Source organism: Ceratotherium simum, chromosome 24 (genome assembly GCF_057802395.1).
Source record: "Ceratotherium simum simum isolate JZ-2026a chromosome 24, ASM5780239v1, whole genome shotgun sequence".
Classification (NCBI taxonomy): domain Eukaryota; kingdom Metazoa; phylum Chordata; class Mammalia; order Perissodactyla; family Rhinocerotidae; genus Ceratotherium; species Ceratotherium simum.
Genome location: NC_141923.1, coordinates 10,668,142 through 10,682,512, shown reverse-complemented (window position 1 = coordinate 10,682,512; position 14,371 = coordinate 10,668,142).

Here is a 14,371-nt window from a genome sequence, read left to right as displayed (position 1 = left end):
CATTTTATTGCAGAGATGTGCTATAATTTATTTAACCAATTCTCTATTGATGGAGATTTAGACTTCCAGTCTTTTGCAATAAAACACTGATCCATTTGGAAATGATTCAATATATGGGGTGAGGTATGGATCCAAATTAATTTTTTTTCTGGATGGCTACACAGTTTGCCATTTATTGGCCATTGTTGAAGAGTTCACTTCTAGACCCTGTATTTTGTTCCAATGGTCTATCCATGCTCCAGTTGCTGGTTTGTTTTAAATCTGGAGACATAAAATCTTGTAAAGGATAACGTTTCACACTTTGTATGGATCACTAGAAATCTTGGAGCTAATATTTCGGCTCATGTTAAGCAACAGTACAGTACCATGTGGTATGCATTTTCTGTGTGCTAATTTTTATTTTCCCTTTGCCATGATTATTTCTACAATTTGTTTTATTTTTTGTAGCACATTCCAGGATATAAATATACCTTGTTTAAGACTCTCTGTTTGCAAGTAACAGAAACCATCATGAAGTACCTTAACCAAAAGGGAAGAGTTTGTCATAAGGATGTAGGAGCTTCTCACAAAAGCCAGGAGCAGGAATACAGGTACAGCTTAGCAAATGACTGGAACCAAGAATTGGAAAGCTTCCGGGAACTTAAAAGTTGCTCTCTCTGTCCTTCTGTGATTCTTTTTTGTGATTCTGCTTCATCTGTGTATCTCCCTCTACTGACTGATTCTGCTTTTTCATCTACATAGGAGAATATAGCCACCCTCATGTTCAGCTAGGAAGTCAGCCCAGTGTGGAGTCAGAGCCCCAACAAGGAAGGTGGGGCGGCTGTCCTGCAAAGGTAGGTGGCCATCTACAGGGGGACTACACAAAGAAAAAACTATATGGAAGATAATGGAAGCCAGAGTTCTCACTGTTGGAGAAGGGGCTACAAATACAGAACGGGGAAAAGCAAGAAGGCTTGAGAGATTGGATTGGAATTAGAAGTATTGATGTGAATTCAAAGTTTTCAATATATATAGATATAAAAATAAATATAAACGTAGAAGTATCATATAGAGGAGCCTGGAACATCTTATTGTGCCAGAAAGTATGAAAATGCTCAAAGAACGATAGAGACATTTCAAAAGGACAAAGCAGTCAGCTTGAAGGGGCTCCCACTGGCCAAATCTGGGACAATTTGAGCATCAAAATAAAATATGATAGTAAGAGATTATATTCCATTGGAATAAAATAGAATCCATGAGTCCAGACTGATGTTTTTTAAAAATGAATAAATAAATGGGGAAAAGAGACAGCTCTTCCTTGGAGTAGACTGTAACTAATAAATTTAGAAGGAATAATGGAATTAGAAAGTCACCATTTGGCAATCGTCAGACAAGAAATATCAATATTTGCTAAATCTAGTGGGTAGAAGTTGGACAAGGAATGAGATATTTGCATAGGTTCAAAGCATGTCCCCGTAAAATTCTTATTTTAAAAATGAGAACTTGACAAAAGAGACTCTAGCAGACACCACCTTACTCAAGTACTCAAAGTTAACTGTCATGCAAGGGTCAGACACACACCCCACTGGTGCCACATGGGGTTTTTGGGGGGAAACTTACATGCAGAGAAGTGGCAGAGTGCATGCTGCCCCCTGAACTTAAATTGTTGCACGGCATAGGCCAAACATAGCTGCTGTGTGTGCACTGTGGCCAAGGTTCCAGCAGCCAGGTGTACAACAGACAGAGACAGAGCCCAGGATGGAAAGTGGGCCCCACTCCCACACTGTGTTACATATTTATATGTTAGCCTAATTGGGCTTAGGGAATTCCTAGTTTCTCTAAGTAGTAAGAAATACATCAAAGGAAACCCCAGGTAGAGTGCCAGGAAGTAAGCACACCAAGGGCCAAGGTCTGCTTAGAGGGCCCTGGGGACAGCCTTGCCCACTAGGAATATTGACACTGGCCCAAGGTCTTGTCTCTCTGCAGACCTACTCAGTCCAGCTTAGCGGGCTCTCAGCTCTGCTATGAAAAAAGGGACAGAAAGGAGCCTCCAGGGCCATCCAGATTCGTCTCTGATCATTAATGTCACCTGTGATGGGACAAATCAACATCAGGTGCTACAGCGTCACTTCTGTAGTATTTCTGCCAAAAATGCATGTTTTGAATATTAGAGGAAACATTGGACAAACTCAAATTGAGTGTTAGTCTACAAAACGATTGGCTCATAATCATGAAAAATTTTAAGATTATGAAGGTCGAAGAAGGACTAAAAAACAGTTGCAGAATGAAGGACACTGAAGGTACATGACAAGTAAGTGCAATGTGTAATCCTGGTTTAGATCTTTTTGCCCTAAAAGATATTATTGGTATAATTGGTGAAAAGTGAATGGAGTTTCTGAGTGAAGGGCATATGGAGTTCTTTGTGCTTGTGTATTAGAGTTCTCCAGAGAAACAGAACTAACAGGATATATAGATAAATATAAGAGGAGATTTATTATGGGAATTGGCTCATGCAGTTATGGAGGCCAAGAAGTCCTACAGTCTGCTGTATGCAAGCTGGAGAACCAGGAAAGCTGGCAGTATAATTTAGTCTAAGTCCAAACGCCTGAGAACCAAGGGGCCATTAATGTAAGTCCTAGAGTCTGAAGGTCCGAGAACCAGGAGCACTCATGTCCGAGGGCAGGAGAAGATGGACATCCCAGCTCAAGAAAAGAGAAAGACTTTGCCCTTCCTTTGCCTTTTTGTTCTGTTCAGGCCCCCAACAGATTGGATGATGCCCGTCCACACTGGGGAGGGTGGTGGATCTCTTTACTCAGTCTACTGAATCAAATGCTAATCTCTTCCAGAAACACGCTCACACATACCCAGAAATTATGTTTTACCAGCTATCTGGGCATCCCTTAGGCCAGTCTAGTAGACACATAAAATTAACAATGACAACTTTCTTGCAACTTTTATGTTTGGAATTATTTTCAAACAAAAAGTGAAATTAAAAGCAAGAAAAAGAAGTAAAGCTGTAGAAAATTCTAAAGAATCTGCAAAAGACCTACTAGAACTAACATATGAGTTTACCAAGATCACTGGATATGAGGTCAATATGCAAAAATAATTTATATTTCTATATACCATCAATAGACAATTGGAAACTGAAATTTTAAAGTATCAGAATAACATCAAAAGACATGAAATATTTGGGGATAAATCTAACAAAATATGTGCAAGAGTTTTATGTTGAAAACTACAAAACACTGATAAGAGAAAGTAAAGAAGACCTAAATAAATGGAGAGGTAGACCATGTTCATGGAACAAAGACTCAGTATCATAAAGATGTCAGTTCTCCCCCAAATTGATCTATAGATTCTAGGCAGTTCCAATCAAAATCCTAGCAGGATTTATTCGGAGAAATTTACAATTTGACAAGTTGGAGGGTGCAACTACCTGACTTCAAGACTTACTATAAAGCTACAGTAATCAAGATGGTATGGTATTGATGTAAGGACAAACATATAGATCAATGAAAAATAATAGAACATCAAATAAAAAAACATATATAGTCAATTGATTTTTGCCAAAGATGGCAAGGCAATGCAATGGAAAAAGGATAGTCTTTCCAACCAATGGTGTGGGAACAATTAGACATAAAAAAAAAAAAAAAAAGAATCTCAAACCATACTATGTATATATACAAATACTAACTCAAAATGGATCATAGACCTAAATGTAAAACCTAAAAGTATAAGACTTCTAGAAGAAATCACAGGAGAAAATCTTTGTAACCTTGGGTTAGGCAAAGGTTTCTTTGATAGGAAGAAAAAGTCTGAACCAGAAAATTTTAAAAATTAATAAATTGGACTTCTCAAAACTTAAAACTTCTGCTCTTTGGAAAAGACATGCTAAGAAAATGAAAAGACAAGCACAGACTGGGAGAAGATATTTTCAAAATATATATCTGCTAAATTATTTGTGTCCAGAATATATAAAGAACTCTTACAAGTTAAGAATAAAAAAGTCAAGGGGCCAGCCCAATGGCATAGTGGTTAAGTTCACCAGCTGCACTTCAGTGGCCTGGGTTCACAGGTTTGGATCCTGAGCGTGGACCTATACCACTTGTCAGCCATGCTATGGTGGTGAGCCACATAGAAAATAGAGGAGGATTGGTACAGATGTTAGCTCAGGGCGAATCTTCCTCAGCAAAATTAATTAATTAATTAATTAAATGAAATACCAAAAAAGTCAAATAACCCAATTAAAAAATATGGGCAAAAGGTTTGAACAGATCCCTTACCAGTGAAGGTACACAGATAGCAAATAAACATGTAAAAAGTTCCTCAACGTCATTAATTGTTTAAAAAATGCAAATTAAAACTACAATGCATACCTAATAGAATGGCTCAAAAGACTGACCTTATCAAGTGCTGAACAGGATAAAGAGTAATTAAAACTCTCATACATTGCTGATGGGAATGCAAACAACCACTTTGGAAAACAGTTTTGCAGTTTCTTATAAAGTTAAATACGTACTTTCCATATAACCCAGCATTATTACTCTTAGATATTTACCTTAAAGAAATGAAAACAAATGTCCTACAAAGACCTGTACATGAATGTTTATAGCAACTTTATTCACAATAGCCAAAAACTGCACACAACCCAAATGTCTGTCAGTTGGCAAATGGAAAAGCAAATTGTGGTACATCCATACAATGGCATACTACGCAACAATAAAAAAGGAATGAACTATTGATATATGCAACAACATTGTTGAATCTCAAAAGTATTATGCCAAGTGAAAGAAGCCAGACACAAAAGGCTACATCCTATAGGATTCCATTTATCTATCGTTCTGGAAAAGGCAAAACTATAGAGAAAGAAATCAGATCAGTGGTTGCTAAGGGCTAAAGGAGAGGGGGAGGGGATTGACTACAAAAGGGCGCCAGGGAACTTCTGGGGGTGATGGAAATGTCCTATATCCTGATTGTGGTGGTGGTTATACACTGTATACACTTGACAAAACTCATTGAACTGTACACTTAATTTTACTAAATTTAAATTAGACCTCAATAAACCTGACTTTACACCAAAAATCCCAGTGGAGACTCCTCAGTGGAGCTCACTTACGTTTTCATGGTCACCCTAGGCTCTATACAACTAGTGCACAAACCATCTTTGCTCAGACCACGTTGACTCAGACATGAAAGCCAGCTTTCCCTCTATTTCCCCAGCAAGCTCCTTCTCTCTCCCTAAGCATAACAACCCTTACCAAAAATGCATGACGTTGTTAGGAGGAAGGGAGGAAGGCAGGATGGGGGGGAAGAGGAGAGTTTGCCTCGTATCACTGAAAATAACTTCAGTTGAATGGAAGGCACCGTTGTCCTCGAAGTGACTTCTGGACACCCCATCACCATAGAGTTCCTTTCTGCCTTCACCTTGCTTCACTCTCTCCTCCTTCTCTCCTCGCAGGTGGTGTTTTTTTCATCTCTTGGAGTCTGAGAATAAAACTTCTCTCCCTCCACCCTCCCAGAAGAACTGATTGTTCTTCTGCTATAACAACATGTAACCCCCAGAAACAGTCCAAATTGATCAACTCCACACGAATACACATGCTCCTGTAAACCGGCCAGTCGATGACAGCCCCTACTTTCTGAAAGTCAGCTGATTAACAACCCTCAGTCCAGTAACCACGTCTCCATAGCTAATGGTCAATCAATCCCTGACATTCTCCTGTATGGAAGTCCTCTGATCTCTGAACACCACACTTCCCACTGCCTGTTTAAGATGAGCAGCCTGCTTTGATCAGAAAGACCATGCCCTGCAAGTACAGCTCTCCATCTCTTAAGCAAACTATCAATTCAGCTCTTTAACTCAGACATTGGGTGGCGGCGTCTTCCTCAGACAGGTCTTAGTTCTTGTTGACATCCGTAACTAGCAAGGGCTCACCCACCCTGATCAGCTTTATCAGAGTATTTCCCCCAAGAGAGTTCCTTTCCTAAGGGGAATTCTGAGTGTTGCTGCTACAATATTTTTTCTCACTTCGTTACAAAAACACTCATTTGTTCACTAAATATTCATTGAGCGCTTCCTTTGTATGAGACACGATTTTAGGTTCTAGAGCTATCGAGTTGAAAAGGGTAGACATAGTCCCTATTCTCATGGAACTTACAGTCCAGCAGGAGAAAATGTCAAATAATATCAATAAACTTTGAGGATTGCTATGATGGCAGATGCGTATGGGTGGATATGGGGCATGCAATAGGGGAGCCTAACTTAATCCATGCGGTTAAGGAAGTTCTTCCTAAGCAAGGAATCTACCTATGAGCTGAGACCTGAAGTACTAGAGCCAGGTGAAGGGTAGAGAGCGTTCAGGTAAAAGGAACAGGATGCCCAAAGCCCAGAGGCAAGAAGGTGTGGCTCATTCGAGGAACTGAAGGGAGTCCAGTATTGACCCAAACCTGGGGCAAGAGCTGAGGAAAGACGGGAAAATGGCACCAGAACACAAAGGAACTTGTGTATCGAGTTAAGGATTTACTGTTTCATCTCAAAGACCGAGAAGCCATAGAAAGGTTTTTAAGCCAAAGGTGATGTGATCAGATAGACCTTTTTAAAAGTTAACTCAAGGCGATGAGGGAAATGGAGAAGAGCAGAATGGAAGGGTTCATTTGCAAGAGTGTAAAAGATGTGATGGCTTTGATGAGGATAGTCTCAACGGGAGAGGGATGTAGCTGAATTACAGAGATTTCGGATGTAAAAATGTGTTTTACTTTCCTCTTTTATGTTGTGGTTTCAAGGCCACGAAGACTCTAGAAGGTGCAGTTAGGGTAGAACATGCCAGTATTAGAACTCTGGGATCCAACCAAAGGGTTGACTCTGATTAAGGTTAGCAGTCTTTAACCACAAGGTTAAACTTCTTTTGTTGTTATTTTGCTTTGTTTTTAACAAAATAATTAAAATAGCTAAACAGGAACATTAATCTAGTCAAATAACATTTTCAATTAGAATAAAATGTGGAAAAAAAGATACACCAGTCAGACTCATTCAATACCTTTTTCACTGTCACAGATTATATCCTGCTTCTCTTTAGACTTGAGTAAAATTAACTCAATATTTCTTGGCATCTCCTTTTTTGGGGTGACTTGCGCCTCAATTGTGTCTGTTGCCCTCACATCAGTACTGAATGCCTGAGGCTTAATTTAGAACTGAAGAACTTCAGACTATGCAGTGTTTTACCAGGGAACGTTATCTAAACCTACTTTCTGCTTTTCCCAGTACCCTGAAGAGCTCTCCTAGGGAGTGTCAGTATCTTTTCACTCCTACTGGGAAAATAAAACAAGAGAAAGATTATAGCCATGTGGTAACCATATCAGTGTCATGGTATTTGATTTTCCCCCCAATTGGAATACAACAATTTCCCCATATCTTAGCATCAACTCTTTTTCATTTGGGAAAAAAAAATAGTGAAATCTTAATTTATATTGAATTGTTACTCAGTAAATAGCATTCAGGCAGCATTAGCAGTTCTGCTGAATACGTTTCTGAAGAAGGTTGGAATTACAAAATCAAGTTTGCCCACATTTTTTTTAATGCAGTTAAACAGAACTTTAATATTGATTTTAAGTAGCTCTGTCATTCATTCCTTCTCTCGTCACTACCATTCACCAACCTGTTTTCCTAGAAAAATGAAACTTATGATTTTTTCTCTTAGTTCTCACACTCCAGATTTTCTTCCCTGCAATTCTCTGACATTCTTCCCCATGTGATATGAGCCAAGCAAATCAGAATAAGGCAGATGCCGGGGTCACTCCCTGCTATTGTTGAATGTTTGTGTCCCCCCAAATTCATATGTTGAAATCCCAGGGTGATGGTATTGGGACGTGGGGCCTTTGAGAGGTGATGAGGTCCTGAGGGTGGAGCTCTCAAGAATGGGACTAGTGCCCTTATACGAGGGACCCCAGAAAGCTTGCTTGCCCCTTCGACCATGTGAGGACACAGCGAGAAGTCAGCAGTCTGCAACATAGGAGAGGGCCCTCACCAGAGCCCGCCCATGCTGATGCCCTGATTTTGGATTTCCAACCGCCACAGCAGTGAGAAATAAATTTCTGTTATTAATACCAGTCTGTAGTATTTTGTTATAGTAACCCAAATAGTCTAAGGCACTCCCTATGTACATCTAGTATCTGGGAGCACCTTGACATACTGTATGTATTAGCTTGCTAGGGCTGCCATAACAAAATACTATGGACTGGGTGGCTTAAACAACGGAAATTTATTTTCTCATGGTTCTGGAGGCTGGAAGTCCAAGATCAAGGTGTCAGGAGGTTTGGTTTCTCCTGAGGCCTCTCTCCTTGGCTTGCAGATGGTCACCTTTTCCCTGTGTCCTCACATGGTGTTCCCTCTGTACACCCGCATCCCCGGTGTCTCTTTTTTGTGTGTCCAAATTTCCCCTTCTTATAAAGACACCAGTCATACTGGATTAGGGCCCACCCATATTTATCCATTTTACCTTAATCACCTCTTTAAAGGCCTTATCTCCAAATACAGTCACATTCTGAGGTCCTGGGGGTTAGGGCTTCAACGTAGGAATTTTGTGGGGACACAGTCCAGCCCATAACACTATACAATGCTTCTGCCATCAATGGGGTCTCAAGATGCATGTAACTGACCCCTAGAATGCCATCTCAATCTGGACACTGGTGGGAGCCACCTCCCTTACTTGTTCACTGTCCAATTATGACATTCCCTCTTACCTAATAATTCAGAGGAAAAAAAGAGGCTATTAAGTGCGAATTCCCTGAAATCACCTTAACCTCAAAACTCATCTCTTTCCAGATCTAGGATCACCTCTTTCCATTTCATATGCTATATTGGTGTAGACTGATTTTTCTAACACATAGATCTGATTGGATCATTCTACTACTCAAAACTTCAATGGCACCCCAGCCAAACTTTTTAGCATGGCATTCAAGGTCCCCCATAATCCAGCTTCTACCTGGGATTCCGACCTCACGTCCTGCTTCCCTGATCTCCCTGTACTCTATGTTCTGGCAACACTGACCTCCTTGTGCTGCTATGAAGACTCTCTCCTTCCCAGAGACAAGATGTTTGAGTTCCTATGTTTTGACTTGTTACGGTAGTTATTCTACAGGTATTTGCTGGAAAGCCTTCTTCCCCTCATCTCTGTCTGCAGAGCCCCTTGTCCTTCAATCAAGTTCACTCGAGTACCGTCTCATCGTGTCTCCTTCCCTGACTCCTCTCCCACAAAGAGAGTTAATGCTCCCTCCTTGGTTTTTTGGCAGCAGCTTCACCCCTGATTATAGCACTGATCAACATTGTGTTTACTCTTCTCTCTGCCTCCCCACCTTCACCCCCAGCCCACATCCTCACTGAGCAGAGCTCCTCGAGGGCACAAGGAGTGGTGTTTGGGTCTTCCTCAGCTCTGTATCTCCAAAGTCCCCACATAACAAAAGTAAAAAGAAAGAAAGAGAGGGAGGGAGGGAGAGAGAACAAAACCCAAGTCTTCCTTCCATTTCCTAGGATTTAAACGTATATTCACCCCTCATGCCACTAGTATGAAGGTGCTCTTCTCTGTTTAAAGTTTAGCTGAAAATACCTTCTTTTGTGCAGTTTCAAGGCAAGTTACACAGCACACTAACTACCACAGAAGGCAGTGGCCCATTTTTCAGTGTAGCGCACACAATCATTGTTTTGTCTGTCCCAGCACATGCTTTCAAGTAGGAATTCTCTTCCCCATGATCCCATCTCTGACACCGTAGTTCTGTGGGACTGCCAGTCACAGACCCTACCCCTAACCTTGGAGCTGGACATTGGACATGTGAAGGCAGGAGCAATCACTGAACACCTTTCTCCTGCCATGTGACCCCAACCTGGCCAATCAGAAACCTTCCCTAGGATTTTTCTGCCCAGAATTAGTGAAGATGAATCCCTTTGCCTCACTGGTCAGGATTTTGTATGTGGGCCTGGAAGCTGCTGGCACCATGTTCCCCAAATGTAGGGAAAGCCCACTCCAGTAGAAGCAAATGATGCCAAGAAACAGAAGAGCAGAGGTAGGAGATGGAGGCAGGGAGTGGAGGAGGAAGGAGAGACAGATAGATTGAGACTAACCAAATTTATTTGGTTTAAGTCCCCGATTCAAGGTATCCTTAAAGCCAACTTCACGCCTTCCTGTCCCCATTATTTTTAAGTTGTTTGAATTGCATCTCTGTCATTGCAAGTAAAATGATTATGAATAATAATAAGCTTGAATTTCCATTGATTCTTGGCAATTTTCCATTAACTGTGGTCACAGGACTGTATATATACATACACACACATATATATAGTGGGAGAGAGGTCAGGCTCTGCAGTCAGGTAATCTAGATTGGAATCCAGCTCCATCTCTTACTAGATCAGCTTATTAAACTTGCCTCCTTCATAAAGTGGGAATAATAGTTCCCATGACGTCGGGTTGAGAGAATTCAATGAAATTACATATGCAGAGTGATTAGCACATAATACGCATTCCATAAGTTGTAGTTATTACTAATATTAAAGACATGTAGCAAGAATAACTGAAATCAACTCAGCAAGAGTAGCAACAAATACATTTGCATGTCTTAAGTATAGAGATTCTCTACCCTTATATCCCTGAGCTGCAGAATGAGGGAATAGTACCTGGTCTATGCCCTCAAGATGCTGACAGTCCTATAAGGAAAAGAATTTTCAAAATGTATGAGAAGTCACAAGGTAGGCCAAGATTATTTGCCAAAGAAGAATTGTAAATAGAAATTTAAAAGAAGAAAAGTTTGCTTCAGTATCAGTGACAGAGGTTGATTAGATTTTGAAGAGCAAGTGGGATTTGCAGAGGTGGAGAAGAGTCTGGACTTGAATTTCCAGCAATAGAGAAAGAGTGTCACAAAATTAAGGAGCTGGACATTGGGAAATGCACATCAAAACCATGATGAGATGCCACTTCACACCCATTAGGATAACTTTTATCAAAAAAGGAAAATAGTAAGTGTTGGCAAGGATGTGGAGAAATTGGAACTCTTGTGCATTGCTGATGGGAATGTAAAATGGTGCAGCCACTGTGGAAAGCAGTTTGGCGGTTCCTCAAAAAGTTAATCATAGACTTATCATATGATCCAGCAATTCCCCTTGTAGGTATGTACCTAAAAGAAATGAAAGCAAGGACTCAAACAGATACTTATGTACCAATGTTCATAGCAGTAATGTTCATTATTGACAGTAGCCAAAAGGTGGAAACAATCCAAACATCCATGGGCAGACGAACGGATAAACAAAATGTGGTAAATACATACCATGGAGTATTATTCAGCCTTAAAAAGGAAGGAAATTCTGATACATACTACTAAGGTTTTGGATGAAACTGAAAAACATTATGCTAAGTGAAATAAGCCAGACACAAAAGGAAAAATATTATATGATTCCACTTACACGAGGTATTTAGAATAGGCAAATTCATAGAGACAGAAAGTAGAACAGAGGTTACCAGGGGCTGGGGGAGAGGGAAAGGGGGAGTTAGTGTTTAATGGGTATAGTTTCTGTTTGGGATGATGATAAGGTTCTGGGTGTGGATTGTACACTTAAAAATGGTTACCATTAAAAAGAGTAAATTTTAGTTTATGTATATTTTACCACGATTAAAAAAAACTTAAAGAGCTAGAAAGCACCAGGGGTTTGTAGAGGGATAAGCAGACCAGTTTGGCCTTAGCAGAAGGTTCATGAAAGGCTGGATCCCAACACTTGTGTCAAGAGAGCTACTGGGAGACTGAGGGAGATCATTTAAGGAAGAATTTGTAACCACAACAGTGATTCCTAGTGGTTATGAGAGAGGAAACACCCTTTTCAGCTTGAGATCCTGGTAAGCAGACTGAATGTGTATCAGAAACAGCCATCTCCATGACTCCTGCAGAGGAGCTCTGGTATGGCAAGGAGTGAGATAAGGAGGAGACCTGAGTGTGGAGGAAATTAACTGGAAATCCAAAAAGCTAGTTTGGAAGAGTAGACTGCGTCTCCTCTCCTGCCCGACCATTATCTGAGCTAAGGGCTGTCCTGTGCTCCATGCTTCAGCTGCCTTATTCCACTGGGTCAGCACAAACCCCCAGGTAGTAGTAACTATTGCTATCCCATTTTACAGATGAAGTATTTGAAGTCCAGAGATTTCAAGTTTTTCCAAGGTTAGCCAGCCAGTAAGTGGGGAAGTTGGGTTTCAAGTACAGGTCTGTTCTGATTCCAAAATACGTTGAGTGTGCAGATCCTCAGGACAACTCCTGGAGATTCTGATTGAGTGGGGGGGGGGGGCCTGGGACTCTGCAGGTATATGAAGCTCCCAGGTAATTCTGATTCAGAGAGTTGGCTATGGACCCCAGTAGGGGAAACCATTCTCTCTCCTGCTCCTGGAGCCCTCCTGGCACCGCTAAGGACTCAAGACAAACAGCACTGCTGTGAACCAAATCCGGTGTCTCCCAGCCATTGCTGCACTGGGCCATACTTCATCCAAGCAGACATCTGGGGACCCCTGCCGTTTGCAGGCACTGAGCCTGCTAGGCTCCAGGGCTACTGTGGCAGGTCGCTCACAATCTTTGTTCTTCCAGGTCTGTGCTCACCCATTTTTTCTCCTGCCATTGGCTCCTTGAAGGCCAGAGCCACGTCTTTTAAAGTCAACTTTGTTTTCCAGGATTCTGGCCACAGTCCCTGGTATATAATAGATGCTTTGCCAAGTATGTATACAGGTTATAGTTGATTTTTTGTGAAGTAAGAGGCTGCTTGTTTTTTGTATTAATTTACCTGCAGCTCAACCTGCCTGACACCCTCTGCCTTACAAATCTCTTTCTAGAAACTTGTTCACAAGAGTGTGAATCATGCCTCTATGCAACAAGGGACACATTTTATAGTTGGTTTGGTCACTCTTCGTCTACATGTACAAACTGGCCTGAAATGTTGGCAGATTTCCTATTACTCCAATCAGCATAGACCATTAGGAAAAAGAATTCACAGTAAGATAAATTTTATATTTGTAAATTATCATCAGTCTTTCAAGACTGGCCAAGGCAAATAGGTAACCACCAAGCTTCCACCTTACTTGGTAAGGGGGTACCTAGACATTGTACCCCAAACCTCTTTCTAAAAGGCTGCCTTTCCTCTTGGTTTGCAAAACGTAAAACTCAACCCACAGTCTTTGATTCAACTTTCTCTGCTCACCTTTCATGATGAAGATTTGAGCCTATACTTAACATTCTAAGTTGAACTTCAGTTTTGAGACTTCCCATGGTGTCTACTCAGCCAAGCTAGCCTTCAGCTAAAACCTACTCCCATCTCCCATTAAAAGGAAACTGCAAAGAGATCCTGTCTCACCTGTAATGGTACTCCAGCGACCTGTTCAATAGAGAACTGTTTATCCAGAGGCCATCTGGGGGAATTTCCAGCACCAGGAACACCGACCAGAATGCAAATCCAGCCCTGCCCGTCCCTGGCCTCCTCAAAATTCCCCACAGAAGCCATCCCCTCAGGCTAAGGGTCAGACTGCTGGCCCTGCCCCGTAGAACTTCTGTCCATCTCTCCAGCCTCAACTCCTCCACTCCTTCCCTCCAATTGTCCCTTCCAGCTGTGTGCAAGCCCCGAAACTTTAGAGCCTCTTGAGGGCTGTCTTTGAGAATGCTGCTTCCTCTGGCTGGCATGCCCTCATCCCACCTTCCTTCTTCACCTGGCTGATTGTCACTCATTCTTCAGAGTGCAGCTGAGATGTCACCTGCAGGAAGTGTCCCTAAGTCTCTAGTTAGGATTAATGCTACTTGGTGGCACTTGGTACTTAGCACTACCTCAGCGTTTATCAATCGCGTAGAAGCAGGCCGTTCTCTGTGTCTCCCAACCTAAGCTAGCAGCCCTTTGAGGGCAGGAAACGTGTCATATTCCTCTTGGTGCTGCACGTACTTTGCACCAATCCAGGGGCAAAGCAGTAGCTCAATAAAAGTCTGCTGAATGAGTGAACCCTAAAGTAAGACACATCTGTCCTTTTGATGTGACTGTCACTGAACTGGCTCTTGAACAGATACCAAGGAATATAAAGTAGGCTAGACAGAGAAACAAATTCCTTCCCACGGGCTTCTTCCACAGCAGCCTCTCGTGTGGCCCCAGGGTGGCTGTAGTCCTCCTCTCTCTTAAAGGGTACACACTATGCGGAAGTTGACCACTTGCCCCGTGTAATCATGAGTTTTTTAGGTTAAACTATCCATATTTTGTCTTTCCCTGAGAACTTTGGCCATTGAGCAATGGGAATGTTTCTCTAATTTCCCACCCACAGTCTCAGCAAAAATCCAGAAGTGTCTCAAGAATTGTGCAGCTGTACTCAGAATGACATTTCCTCGAGGTTTCCCCCCA